Here is a 14,603-nt window from a genome sequence, read left to right on the forward strand (position 1 = left end):
TAGTTTTCTCTTTAATTTACATAATAGGTAGGAGGATGGCATAATACAATCGACGTGGAAATGAGTCTTGATTTTAACCCTAATCCTGGTGCAGCATTAGACTTTGACTCTGGCTGTAGCTTCCCTGATCTGAAGGTCAGAAAGTAGGGCTCAGGCATCTGCGTGTCTGTCGCCTGTGCAGGAGATGACAGAAGATCTAAAAGTTTCCCTGCCACTTTTATTTGGGATCACGGAGGATTCCCAGAGTTGCGATTTTGCCCTCTGGGCATTGGTGCCAACTCTCACACTCAAATCCAACAGCGTCATTTAGAAGTGTGCTACCGGCTTCTGCTTCAGTGCACACCAGGAACATGATACGTTGAGCAAAATGTCATCCCATGTAGAAGCCTGTGCTAATTACAATGTCAGGCTTCCCACTGAGATACTGATAATTAAAGGAGAATATTACAATGTTTTCAAACCCCTGCAGTAAATGAGAAGCATCTTCAAATGTAACCTGTTGGAGACGAAAATTAAAGCCATCTGAGACGTCCCCATTTAAGACCTCCACAACCAGAACCAGGCAATTTTTGAGGATCAAAGCAAGGTGAAGGCAAAAGTAGGTGGGTGGTAGAGCTTGAGGGAAGAGGAGGAGGTGGAGGGGAATTAATGTTTTCCAGGTCCTGCTGTGTTCTAGGAACCATAATACTCTTTATTTTTTTATCGAGACAGGTCTCATTCTGTCACCCAGGCTGGAGTGCAGTGAACACAAGCACGGCTCACTACAGCCTCTACCTACTGGGCTCAAGCGATTCTCCTGCCTCAGCCTCCTGAGTAGCTGGGACTACAGGCATGTGCCACCACACCCAGCTAATTTTTGTATTTTTTGTAGAGACGGGTTCTGCCACGTTGCCCAGGCTGGTCTCAAACTCCTGGGTTCCAGCGATCTGTTTGCCTCTGCCTCCCAATGATACTCTGAATAGCGGATAACACAGTGGGTGGCCCTGCTTGTTGCTACTGCTGTCATCTCACTAATGAACTGCCAAGTAGCTATTATCTGCATTTTACAGCTGGGAAAGCTAAGACTCCCATGATCTCACCTAAGGTTACAAACCTACCTAGTAAAGCATTTCGTGGCTCCAGGATCCAAGTCTTGGCCTTTCTGCTCTAAAGGTTGTGCTTGTCCTATCCCTGTGGGCGACCATCTGCCTGGGTCCTGAAGCATCGGTGGTGGTGATGGGTGTGCGGGGGCCTCACAGGCATTCCTTTTACACGTCTCCTAGAGTGCCCACAGTGGTGGGCCCCGCGGACAGATGAGGCTTCCTGCCCAGGTTTCCCTGCCCAAGTCTCCTTGCTGAACTGAGCCCAGTGCATCTGGAGTGAGAATCACGCCAACATGGTGCTGCAGACATTAACATTTAATGTGGCAAGCTTAAAACAAGCAAGAAGCATTTCCTGAACTTCTCTGTAACTGTCTCTGAAAAACAGTGTGATCCACGGGAAGACAAGAAACAGAGCTCACCAGAGCCAGACGCAACACACAGAGACAGCGTATGATTCAAGCTGTACCCATTACTGCTTGTGTGGCCTCAGGCTTTTTTATTTTTTTATTTTTTATTTTTGAGACAGGGTCTCGCTCTGTTACCCAGGCTGGAGTGCAGCGGCACGATCTCAGCTTTCTGCAGCCTCCACATCCCAGGCTCAAGTGATTCTCTTGCCTCAGCCTCCCGAGTAGCTGTGCCAGCAATCACACACCACCATACCTCGCTAATGTTTGCATTTTTTTGTAGAGACGGGGTTTCCCCACATTGCCCAGGCTGGTCTTCAAATCCCAGGTTCAAGCAATCCACCCGCTTCAGCCTCCCAGAGTGCTGAAATTACAGGTGTGAGCCACCATGCCCAGCCTTGGGCTTGATCTTCAAACTTTCTAGGTCTCAGTTTCTAAAATGTAAAACAGGGATGCAAATATCTAAATCACGTATGTGATGCACTTTATACAGTGTCTGGAACTTCGAAAGGCCCCCTAAGTGTCAGCCTTTAGTATTATCGGTATATTTGATTACGGTCAATGACGCGTGCCTTTGTGTGGCGTTCTGCTTCCTCATTAACTGAGCCTGGGTCGCTGGCTACTGAGAAGACCCTTCAGGTTCCAGAAGCAGAGCAATGTGAAGTACAAGCTGTTGCATCACGGGTTCTCCTGGAAAGGTCTGTATCTAATAGTAGAATTTTCTGCTCAGTCTTTATCCCAGGAAAATGAAAACTCAGTATGTTCTTTCTCATGGCCAGTAGCTCCTTCTTGCAAGGCGGGGCCCTGGTCTCACTGTGCTGCCCCTCCAGGCCACTGCTGGCAGCACGGGAAGACTAGAGGGCAAGCTGAAGGTCCCGGCTCACATCACCAATGTCAGCAGCAGCGGCCTCCCCGGCCACCTATAGCTGTCTGCTGACTTTTCAGCACTCCAGTAGATCCTCCATAGTCCACACAAAATCAAAATCCAACAGCAACTGACACTTTGTTGGAAAGCAGGGCTCAAAAAACAACTTTTTTTTTCCTATCTGTTTACTGACTTGGAAGAAAATTCACTAGATTAAAAAAAATGTATTATAAAAATGTATATTGCTCAAAAAAAAAAAAAAAAGCAGGGCTCATAGACACCCCCAAGCAAGTGCCATGGTAGGTGGGACAGAGGTTACTCCTCTGTCTCAAAGGACTCTGCTGGAGTATGGAATGAATGGGAAGGAGCTTAACGGAAAGAACTGGCTTCAAAGAGTTCAAAGGTTTCCATATGACCCAGCAATTCTACTCCAAGGTATGTACCCAAGAGAACATAGGTCCATACAAAGACATAAACACACATAGCAGCATTACTCACAACACCCGAAAAAGTAAAAACAACTCAAATGTCCATCAATTGATGAAAGGGTAAACAAAACATGGTGTATCCACAGAATAGAAGATTATCTGGCCATAAAAAGAAAGACTTGCTGATACATGCTACAACATCAGTGAAACTTGGAAGCATCATGCCAAGTGAAAGAAATCAGACATGAAAACATACATATTACATGATACCATTTAAATGAAAGTCAGTCCTGGTGAGCGAAATTATAGAGACAAAGTAGATTAGTGCAGGGGCTGGAGCAAGGGAGGAATGGGGAGTGACTGCTAAGGAGCATTCTGGTTTTTTTTTTTTTTCTCAGAGGCACTGTTCAAAGAGCGTGGGGTTTCCTTACAGGGTGATGAGAGTGTTCAGGAATCGTGATAGGTTGGGTATGGTGGCTTACACCTATAATTTCGGCACTTTGGGAGGCTGAAGCAGGAGGTTCTCTTGAGGCCAGGAGTTCGAAGCCACCCTGGCCAACACAGCAACGCCCTGTCTCTATTGGAAGCACAAAATTAAAATTAAAAATTAAAAAGATAGTGATGTTGGGTGCACAAACTTTTGGGTATACTAAAATCACTGAATTGTGAAATTTATTTTTCTTTCCTTTTTTTTTTTTTTGAAACAAAGTCTTGCTCTGTCACCTTGGCTGGAGTGCAGTGGCACAACCACAGCTCACTGAAGCCTTGACCTCCAGGGTTCAAGCAATCCTCCCACCCCAGCCTCCCAAGTAGCTGGGACCACAAGCATGCACCACCACACCTGGCTAGTTTTTAAATTTTTTGTAGAGATGGGGGTCTTGTCATGTTGCCCAGGATGGTCTCCAACTTCTGGGCTCAAGCGATCTGCCTACCTCAGTCTCCCAAAGTGCTGGGATTACAGGCGTGAGCCACTGTGCCTGGCCTTGAATTGTGAACTTTAAAAGGGTGAATTTTATGGTATGCGAATTATATCTCATTTTTAAAAAAAAAGTTAACAGGGACTCTTTCCTCAGTGTGGAAGTGTAATTGACAGACCTCCTAATTACCAGTGAGCTTGGGGATGAGAAAATGCCACACAATAAAGTTGCTTGAGAAAGAGAGAGACTGAGCGACAGATCATGTGTGAGATGGAGTAGGGTCAGTAACCATTTAAATACGACACTGACCTTGAGAAAAAAGAATGTCAGTTATAATCACAAGCCACAAATGTCTGTCACTGTGAATTGGCTCATCACGAAGAACTGAGGGATAACATGGAGTTAAGATAGCAGTGGAGGCAGGCAGGGGAAAGGGACTCATGAGATATGGACAGCAGCACTTCCCCCAATTCCCTGCCATCCCCACTGCACACGTATAAGCTAAGTAAATATTACGTCATCTTTTACTAACACCCTAAAACTCTCATTTGATGAAGGACCAGGGGAATAAGTTGCTGAACGGGCTCATTAAGACTGAGGAATCCTTCAGAGGCTCCAACACAGACAGCCAGTGATGGGAAACGAGGACGACACAGCTGACAGCCCATGGGAGTCCCAGGGTGAGACTAAGACTCCACAAGACCCAGACTTAGACTTATAAAGGAATGCTGGCTGCTGAAGACATTTCAGAACTCAAGCTAAGAATCTCTGGCCTGCATTCAGAAGATACCTTTGGTCTCTGTGGTTGGCCAAATGTTGGCTCCAAATATATCCAGGTCCTCATTCCTGGAACCTGTGAATGTTACCTTTCATGACAAAGGAGATTTTTCAGATGTGATTACCCTGGATGATCTGGGTGGGCCCTAAATGCAACCACAAGAATCTTTATAAAAAGGCAGAGGGAGATTTAGCACGGAAGAGAAAGCAATGATCACGGAGGTACTGATTGGAGTGATGTGGCCACAAGCTAAGGAATGCTGGTAGCCTGCAGAAGCTGGAAGAGGCCAGGAATGGATTATCCCCTAGAGCCCCTAGCAAGAACACGGCCCTGCTAACCCCTTGACTTTATCGCAGTGAAACTGATGTCAGACTTCCGGCCTCCAGAACTGCAGGAGAATAAATCTGGATTCTTTTAAGCCACTAAGTTTGTGGTAATTGGTTACATCAGCCATAGGAAACCAAGGCAGTCCTTCATTCTGCTTCTAACCTGTCTAAATATTAAGACAACCCCAGTAAGATGATCTCTGGCATAAAGGAATAACATCTCTCTACTTCTGTGTATGTGTTGAGAGTTGGCGTGTTGAGGTGGTTAGGTGATGGTAACTCCTTGATGAACTGAGCCTGATGCATCTGGAGTGAGAACCATGCCAATGTGGTGCTGCAGACATTAACGTTTAATGTGGCAAGCTTTAAAAAAGCAAGAATTTCACCTTTCCAAAAAAGCATTTTTATCTGATTGCAAGTCGTAAATATTTACTACAGGAAAGCTTAGTTATAAATCTCACAAAAACAGGAAGAAAATAAAAATCATCTGCAATTCCTATCACCCAGGAATAACCAACCACTGTGAACATTTTCATGGCTAAATTTGTGTTATTGTTACCTGAAACAAAAAATCACTTTGGATTCAAATCTCAAGCATTTCTTTGAAAGCCATTATCAGGAGCTGGCAATGAGGACAGGCCACATGACCAAAACCAACTGTCGTGTTGTTCTAGTGACATAAACAGTGGTCCCCAGGACTCTATGTCATAGCGACAACCAGCAAAACAAACTTGGTTCTTGACACTATTGACAGGAAAATAAAAAGCATGCAATTCATCTACCCTCTTCTTCTGTGGAACTGTATAAATAACTTCAAACACAAAAGAGAGCAAGAGTCTGCCAATGTATCATCAGGGCCCGCATGAGTCAATGTCCTCCCTTGGCCCACCTGGGCAATGTAGAAAGAAAATTAGGCAGCTGGGCGTGGTGGCTCACGCCTGTAATCCCAGCACTTAGGGAGGCCAAGGCGGGCGGATAACCTGAGGTCAGGAGTTCGAGACCGGCCTGGCCAACATGGCAAAAACCCCGTCTCTACTAAAAGTACAAAAATCAGCCAAGCATGGTGTCAGGCGCCTGTAATCCCAGCTACTCAGGAGGCTGAGGCAGGAGAAGCTTGAACCTAGGAGGCGGAGGTTGCAGTGGGCCAAGATCGCGTCACTGCACTCCACCCTGGGCGACAAGAGCGAGACTCCGTCTCAAAAAGAAAGAAAATTAGGAACACCTAACTCTCAAACAGCCCCTCCTCTCTTAGAATGGAGGCCAGGTATCCAATGTACCAGTTCTTCTATGTACTCAACTATATAATACATATTGAATATATCAAAGCTTCAATATGTGTTATAACATTGGGTCCCCCCAAAAGAAAGCAGTATAGAACTTCTTGCAAGAAGCCCCGTCCGTTAGGGGCAAATACACATGTTCAAATACAGGTAATTGCAGCCATCAAGAGTTGAATGAATAAAGAAATTATGGGCCAGGCGCAGTGGCTCAAGCCTATAATCCCAGCACTTTGGGAGGCCGAGACGGGCGGATCACAATGTCAGGACATCAAGCCTGGACGACAGAGCGAGACTCCATCTCAAGAAAAAAAAAAAAAAGAAAGAAAATATGGTACATACCCACAACAGCGTATTATTCAGCCATATAAATGAATGAGATCCTGTCATTTGCAACAACATGGATGGAACTGGAGGTTATTATGTTAAGTGAACTAAGCCAGGCACAGAAAGACAAACTTCTCATGTTCTCACTTATTTGTGGGAGCTAAAAATTAAAACAATTGAACTCATGGAGATAGAGAGTAGAAGGATGGTTAACAGAGGCTGGGAAGGGCAGTCAGGGAGTGGGGGGAAGGTAGAGATGGTTAATAGCGCACAAAAAAAAATAGTTAGATGAATCAGACCTAGTAGTCGATAGCACAACAGGGTTACTATAGTCAATAATGCAATAACTGTACATTTTAAAATAACTAAGAGTATAACTGAATTGTTGGTAACACAGAGGATAAATACTTTAGTTGATGGGTTATGCATTACATACCTCTATCAAAATATTTCACGCAGGCCAGGCGAGGTGGTGCACACCTGTAATCCTAGCACTTTGGGAAGCTAAGGCAGGAGAATCTATTGAGCCCAGGAGTTCGAGACTAGCCTAGGCAACATGGCAAAACCCTGTCTCTACAAAAAAATACAAAAAAAAAAAAAAAATTAGCTGGGTGTGGTGGCATGCACCTGTAGTCCCAGCTACTCAGGAGGCTAAGGTAGGAGGATCAACTGAGCCCAGGAGGTTGAGGCTGCAGTGAGCCATGATCACACCACTGCACTCCAGCCTGAGTGACAGAGTGAGATCCTGTCTCAAAAAACTATGTGTGTGTGCCTGCACGCACATATATTTCATGTGCCCCATAAATCTATACACCTGCTATGTTACTGACAAAAATTAAAAATAAATAAATAAATAAAACACAAACAGGTAAGTATAAGAGTGGTAACTATCGTAACAGAATATAAAGGATACAGCAAGGCATCACAAAGGAAGGAGTGATTAACTTTGTTAAATAAATGTAACTAATAATTACTATTTCTGTGATTCTTCACAGAATCATCCAATGCTAAAGCCAGAGGGAGCCATAACGATAATTTACTAAAACCCCCTAAAATTTCAAATGAATGAGTGTTTGAATGAGATAACCCCTAGAATCCCTTTAAGCTTCCAATTTAACTTTCTCCCATATAAAACAATGGTATAGTTCACTGTTGAGACCATAAGTTACTCATGATAAGAGATTAGTAGGGACTCAATTGCTAGGTGATTTTTAATTCCATTCAAAAACAGAAGGGCCAGGAATCTTTGGAAGGCTCAGAGCCCTTCAATCTGTATGATACTGCATGAAAAGCACTTCAAGAGACAGTATGCTCAAAAGGCTGCAATCACGGGTTGGTTTTCTTTTTTTTTTTTTTTTGAGAGGGAGTCTTGCTCTGCCACCCAGGCTGGAGTGCAGTGGCCGGCTCTCAGCTCACTGCAAGCTCCGCCTCCCGGGTTCATGCCATTCTCCTGTCTCAGCCTCCCGAGTAGCTGGGACTACAGGCGCCCGCCTCGTCGCCCGGCTAGTTTTTTGTATTTTTTAGTAGAGACGGGGTTTCACCGTATTAGCCAGGATGGTCTCGATCTCCTGACCTCGTGATCCGCCCATCTCGGCCTCCCAAAGTGCTGGGATTACAGGCTTGAGCCACCGCGCCCGGCCACGGGTTGGTTTTCTAGAAAACATTTTTGTTTCCTCGGGGTGTCCTTCTCCAGCAGACACAAACGCCCTAGACCACCCCGACAGATGCACCCAAGGAGAGGCCAGGGAAGTAGCTTAGAAGAAGGCGAGTGCGTCTGAACTCTGTTTAAGGAGGCGTCTGCCTGTTAGCGCTCTTTTTACTGCACCTGCCTGCATCTGCTGGCCTCCATCAGTCATTACCATTTCTTCCTAAGGCATTTAATTTGCACAACCATACTTTTCTTTGTTCTCTAAAGGGGAGGGGTTCTTTTTGTTGTTGTTGAGACGGAATCTTGCTCTGTCTCCAGGCTGGAATGCAGTGGGACAATCTTGGCTCACTGCAACCTCTGTCTCCTGGGTTCAAGCAATTCTCCTGCCTCAGCCTCCTAAGTAGCTGGGATTACAGGCACGTGCCACCACACCCAACTAACTTTCGTATTTTTAGTAGAGACGGGGTTTCACCACATTGGCCAGGATGGTCTCGATCGCCTGACCTCGTGATCTGTCCACCTCGGCCTCCCAAAGTGCTGGGATTACAGGCCGTGAGCCACTGCACCCGGCCTGGGGTGGGGTTCTTTCCTGTTCTAGGGTTGCGGATAGACTCCATAAAGTCTAAACACCCAGAATTGTCTGCAAAATACTGTGTGTGGCTGTGGTCTCAAGGTTTATGTCTCCCCTAAATTCATATTTTGAAACCTAATCCCCAACGGTATTGGTATTAGGATGGTGGGGACTTGGGGGAATGGATGGTATTAGGAGGCGGGGACTCAGGGAAGTGATTAGGTCATGAGATGGAGCCCTTATGAATGGGATTAACAACCTTATGAAAACAGACTCCAGAGAGTGCCCTCTTTCCACCATGTGAGGATACAACAAGAAGACAGTTATCCACAACCCGGAGAAGGGCCCTCACCAGAACCTGACCATGACCATGCTGGCAGCCTGATCTCAGGCTTCCAGCTCCCAGAACTGGGAGAAATAAATTTCTGTAGTTTCTAAGCTACCCATTCTATGGCATTTTGTAATGGCAGCTTGAACAGACTAAGACATGTGTACAACATTCTCTTGTGAGATGGTGCATAACTTTTATCAGCTTCACAGGACAACTGTGAACCACAGAAGCTTAAGAAGTATTTGACTTTGCACATGTGTATTAAATATTAACCCAAGAGCCCCAGACGTGTGCATATGCCTACGGGTGTGTCCTCACACCCCGGATATCTCCGGGAGATAGGCTACTATTAACAAGCCTTCCATTTTCCTTCCACACTAAAAAAAAAAAAAAAAAAAAAAAAAAAGTTTTAAACAAAATGTCATCCTCAGGACATACAAAACTGAAATAGCAAAGACAAAAAAACTTCAAAAAAAAATCAATTCTCCATTTAGTCATTGTGAAAAGTCTGTCTTAAAAACCCAGTGTCTCAGGGAATCTCAAAGCTCTAGTTAAATTTTTAATACGCTATAAAGGATAGTGTTAAAGAAAAGACCTTTTCAAAGGTAAGCTGGCTCCAAACAGGCTCTTAAAATGGTCCTCATCAAAGACATGAAGCTGCTTGACACTAATGGTGAGGGAGTTCACTTCTCATTAGACAGGAGTGGGAGCTGGAGACTTGAAGAATGAGCCACAGTGCGTCTTTGGAGACACATCTATTTGTAGTTAGACCCTTGGTGGCCTCATCCAGTGTCAGAGGTTTAAGTAACATTCATGTGCCAAGGGGCCAGGCGCAGTGGCTCACGCCTGTAATCCCAGCACTGTGGGAGGCCAAGGCAGGTGGATCACTTGAGACCAGGAGTTCAAGACCAGCCTGGCCAATATGGCGAAATCCCACCTCAACTAAAAATACAAAAAGTAGCCAGTTGTCGTGGCACGTGCCTGTAGTCCTAACCACTCGAGGGGCTGAGGCAGGAGAACCTCTTGAACACAAGAGGTGGAGGTTGCAGTGAGCCGAAATTGTGCCACTGCACTCCAGCCTGGGCGTCAGAACAGACTGTTTCAAAAACAAAAAACAAAAAAACAAAAACCATTCATGTGCCAGTGATTCACAAATCTATAACTCTAGCTAGACTTTGCAATCCAACTCCAAACTCCATCCATCCAGCTGTCTAGTCAGTATCTCCATTTGAATGTCTAATGGCAATCAAACCTCAAGATCAAAAAACAAATTCTTGATAGTCCCCCTAAAGCTCCTCCAGCTGCAGCCTTCCTCGTCTCAGTTGATGGCAAGTCCATCCTTGCAGCTAGGCAGCCCTGAAACCTCCAGGTCTCCCCTGGCTCCTCGCTTTCTCTCATATCCCACATCTGATCCATCGGCAAATCCCATTGGCTCCACCTTCAGTCAGGACCCAGGATGGGATCCCTTCTCACCACTTCCAGCACTACCACCTTCATCTGTACCACTGTCCTCTTTGATCTGGATTCTGCAGTGGCCTCCACATAGGCCTCCCTGCTTCCATCCTTATCCCTCCTAAGTCCCATCTCAGTTCAACACCTAAAGAGAAACCAACTTTCAAAGCTCAAGTCAAGTCATACACACCCTCTTCAAAGCCCTGCAACGGCTCATCACACACAGAGCAAAAACAAACATTTTTATGCCTCCAAGTTCCATCTAAAGGCGAAGCTGACATCCCTGCCCTCACCTTGTATTTCTCTCCCTGCTGCTCACCCTGCTGTGGACTCTTGGCTACTCCTTGTGGGTGCCAGACATGCTCCTGCCTCAGGGCCTTTTCACTGGCTATTCCTTCTGCCTAAAATGCTCACTGTTTACCAGAGATCTGCACGACTGACTCAAATGCAAGGACATCTCAAGGAGCCCCTCCCTACCTACTCTATTTAAAATGGCAATTTCTTCCTTTAACACTGTACCATCTCCTCTCTCCTGAACTTTTTCTTTTTTTAAATCACTAACCACCTTCTAACACAATATAAAATTCATTTATTCTGATGATGTTCATCAACTATCTCACCTTATTATAATTTTGGTTATAGAAGGCCAGAGATCTTGGCCTGTTTTAGTACTGATATAACCCAAGTACATGGAATACAATACTCAAATATAATAAATAAAATACAAGACTGGGAAAGAAATGTCCCTTCAAACCTCTCCATCCCGGTGAGCCAGCTGTCCTCCAATTTATTGAAACCAGTGACCATTAACACCATGCTTCTGGTGAAATCTAACTCAGTTGAGATTCCTAGAAGGCACTCAATCCTCATTTCAATTTATTTTTTATTTTATTATTTTTTTGAGACAGAGTCTCACTCTGTCACCCAGGCTGGAGTGCAGTGGTGCAATCTCAGCTCACTGCAACTTCTACCTGCTGGGTTCAAGTGATTCTCCTGCCTCAGCCTCCCGAGTAGCTGGGATTGCAGGCATGCGCCACCACTCCGGGCTAATTTTTGTATTTTTAGTAGAGACGGGGTTTCGCCATGTTGGCCAGGCTGGTCACAAACTCCTGACCTCAAGTGATCCGCCTACCTTGGCCTCCCAAAGTGCTGGGATTACAGGCATGAGCCACTGTGCCTGGCCTCAATCCTTCTTTCAAAAGATACTTTTGCATCACCATAAAAGGGACAAAGGCTGAACTTAGACTTAGAATCTCCAAAGACACAGAAGAGGGTCTCCTGTCAAGGAAGAAGTAAAATTTTAATTTATGCTCATTTAGGATCAAGAAATACTGCTGTCATTCCACATATCTTCCTACTGTTTCTGGCTTTATTCCAAGTTGTCACTGTAGTCAACAAACATTTGAGAAAGTAAACTCTGAACCACCCTGGCCTTCTATCGGGATGAACCAGGAAATGATTCCAGCTGAGCATAATGAACCACCTAAGTACAGTGGCAGGTGTGGTAGAGAAAAGGGTCCATTAGAGGGAAGTTGGGTACTCAGTCCATTGCTATAAAGTCTGGACCTTAGACCACGTTTTTGTTCTTCAGAGAAATAGTCATCATAATTTACACCTTATTTAACACTAAACCCACTGGGCAGATCTTTACTCTTGCTCAGTTGGTTAAAGAAGGGGTCATAAATGGCAGAAAGACAGCTACTATTATGAATGAAAAACAAGTAACCTTTCCTCTCTAACTATTAGCACTTAAGAGGCTAAAAGTGGCCATCACGGCTCTTAAGCAGTCCTCTGTAGGGGACCAAGGGGTCTTCCAATGAGCTCTTTAAGATACTGGGTGTGCATGAGCAGAGTCTTCCACCAAGGCTAACCCACTTTGGTCATCTTTGTGCGGTGAGTTCCATATAAGACCCCATCGTTATCTCAAGGCATACTGAATACCGAGATCTAGAAAACCAACAGGGTCCGATGCTGTGGCTCACACCCATAATTCCAGCACTTTGAGAGGCTGAGGTGAGCTAATCACTTGAGGCTTGGAGTTCAAGACCAGCCTGGCCAACATGGTGAAACCCCGTCTCTTCGAAAAATACAAAAATTAGCTGGGCATGATGGCACACATCTTTAATCCCAGCTACTAGGGAGGCCGGGGCAGGAGAATAGCTTGAACTGGGAAGTGAAGATTGTAGTGAGCTGAGATCGCACCACTGCATTCCAGCCTGGGCGACAGAGCGAGACTCTGTCCCGTTAAAAAATAAATAAATAAATAATAAAAATAAAAATTGGAAAACTAACTAAAAAAAGTTTGTTCATCACTAAAAGAAAAGGGTCAAGATAGGAGTGAGGGAGACACATATACTGATGAAAATATTGGGAAAACGGGCCTTCCTATGATCATATGGTACAAATGCCTAAGATTAGAATAGAAATAACAGAGGAATGTGCTTCTTATCTAGAGAAATATCTGAGCTTAAAAAGTAATTAAACACATAGTGCTTTAGGTAGATTTAATATATACTAGAATATATATTAGAATTTTCACTCTTCAAAGATGACCAAAAAAAAAGTCTTCATTGTGCAAGCAAAACAACATCAAGTTATACACAGGAATAGACTCAGTTTGGCCGTGCTTTTTGCTTCCGCAATACTAAAGCCAGAAGACAATGGATCAACATCTGCAGAAGGTTTGAAGAGAAAAAAATGTCATGACTAGAAAGCTCTGCCCAGCCAAGTTCTTGCTCTTGTATTAGAATAACAGATTGGCATCATGAACTCTGCAAGGACTCAGAAAACGTATCACCCAAGGATGTTCTCTGGGGAAGATTATTGCTCAAGCTCGAGTTCCCAAACAACGAAAGGTGGATCGGCATGTTTAAGATCTCGAGATCAAGGAAATCATGGCTGAAGAGGCAGCAGGAGTATCACTGATGCCAACAATGGCTCCCATTTTTCAAGTCCCAAGCACTGTACTGAAAGTTGTGTGTATATTTAGCGTCTCATTTAATTCTCAGAATAAGCCACTTGTGGCATTATCTCCATTTCTTAGATGAGAAAATCCAGGTTCAGGGAGTTCAAGCAATTTGTCAAGATAACTTCATTAGGAAGTGAGAGAGTTGGAATTTCAAAATGCATCCCAAATTGCTCAGGTTCCCTCAATTTATTTATTTTTAAAAATATCTATCATTTCCTATGCTTAATCATGTTTTCTAGTTGCTCTAAAAGAAACATTCATTATTTCTGAAATAAGGCATTAATATGTCCTTTGTTTCCAATTAAAATACATCTAAAGACATAAAACAGGCCAGCGTGGTATCTCACACCTGTAGTCCCAGCACTTTGCGGGGCCAAGGCAGGTGGATGACCTGAGGTCAGGAGTTCAAGACCAGCCTGGCCAGCATGGTGAAACCCTATCTCTACTAAAAATACAAAAAGTTAGCCGGGCCTGGTGGTGCACGCCTGTAATCCCAGATACTCAAGAGGCTGTGGCAGGAGAATCGCTTGAACCTGGGAGGCAGAGGTTGCGGTGAGCTGGATCGCTCCACTGCACTCCAGCCTGGGGGACAGAGCAAGACTCTGTCTTAAAAAAAAAAAAAAAAGACATAAAAGAAATTACTCTAAAATGCTAAATAGGAAAGGATTGGTAAGAACATTTCAGAAAGATGCCTACATAAAGAAGGCAGGTAAGGCAATTATCAGTGCCAAATTATACTGAACTCAATAGAGTTCACCCTTGAAGAATGCAGACGTCAGGAATGCTGATTCCCTGTGCAGTAGAAAATCTGCATAGAGTTTTTGGCTTCCCCAGAACTTAACTACGAATAACCTGCTGTTGACCAGAAGTCTTACCAATAACATTGTCAATTAATACATATTTTGTATGTTATATGTATTATAAACTGTACTCTTACAATATAGCAATCTCAAGAAAAAAATGTTATTAAGGAATTCATAAGAAAGATAACATATATTTATTATTCATTAAGTGGAAGGGAGTCATCATAAAGGTCTCATCCTCCTCATCTTCACACTGAGTCGGCTGAGGAAGAGGAGAAAGAGGAGAGGTTGGTGTTCCTCTCTCAGCAGGGCAGAGGTGGGAGAAAATCTGAGTGTAAGTGAACTCACGTAGTTCAGATCTGTGTTGTTCAAAGGTCAACTATATTTTCAAATAGCATTAAGCAGAACCAGAGATATCCAGTATTT

The 14,603-nt window shown here is 44.2% G+C and overlaps 1 protein-coding gene across 7 annotated transcripts in view; it reads right to left on the minus strand.

The window, feature by feature from the left end:
* Positions 1 to 14,603, minus strand: part of SLC39A11 (solute carrier family 39 member 11) — a 453,549-nt gene that overhangs the window by 181,926 nt on the left and 257,020 nt on the right. The gene's annotated exons all lie outside the window — the stretch shown is intronic.

The sequence above is a fragment of the Trachypithecus francoisi genome, unplaced genomic scaffold, assembly GCF_009764315.1.
Source record: "Trachypithecus francoisi isolate TF-2019V2 unplaced genomic scaffold, Tfra_2.0 Lachesis_group20, whole genome shotgun sequence".
In the NCBI taxonomy this organism is placed as follows: Eukaryota; Metazoa; Chordata; class Mammalia; order Primates; family Cercopithecidae; genus Trachypithecus; species Trachypithecus francoisi.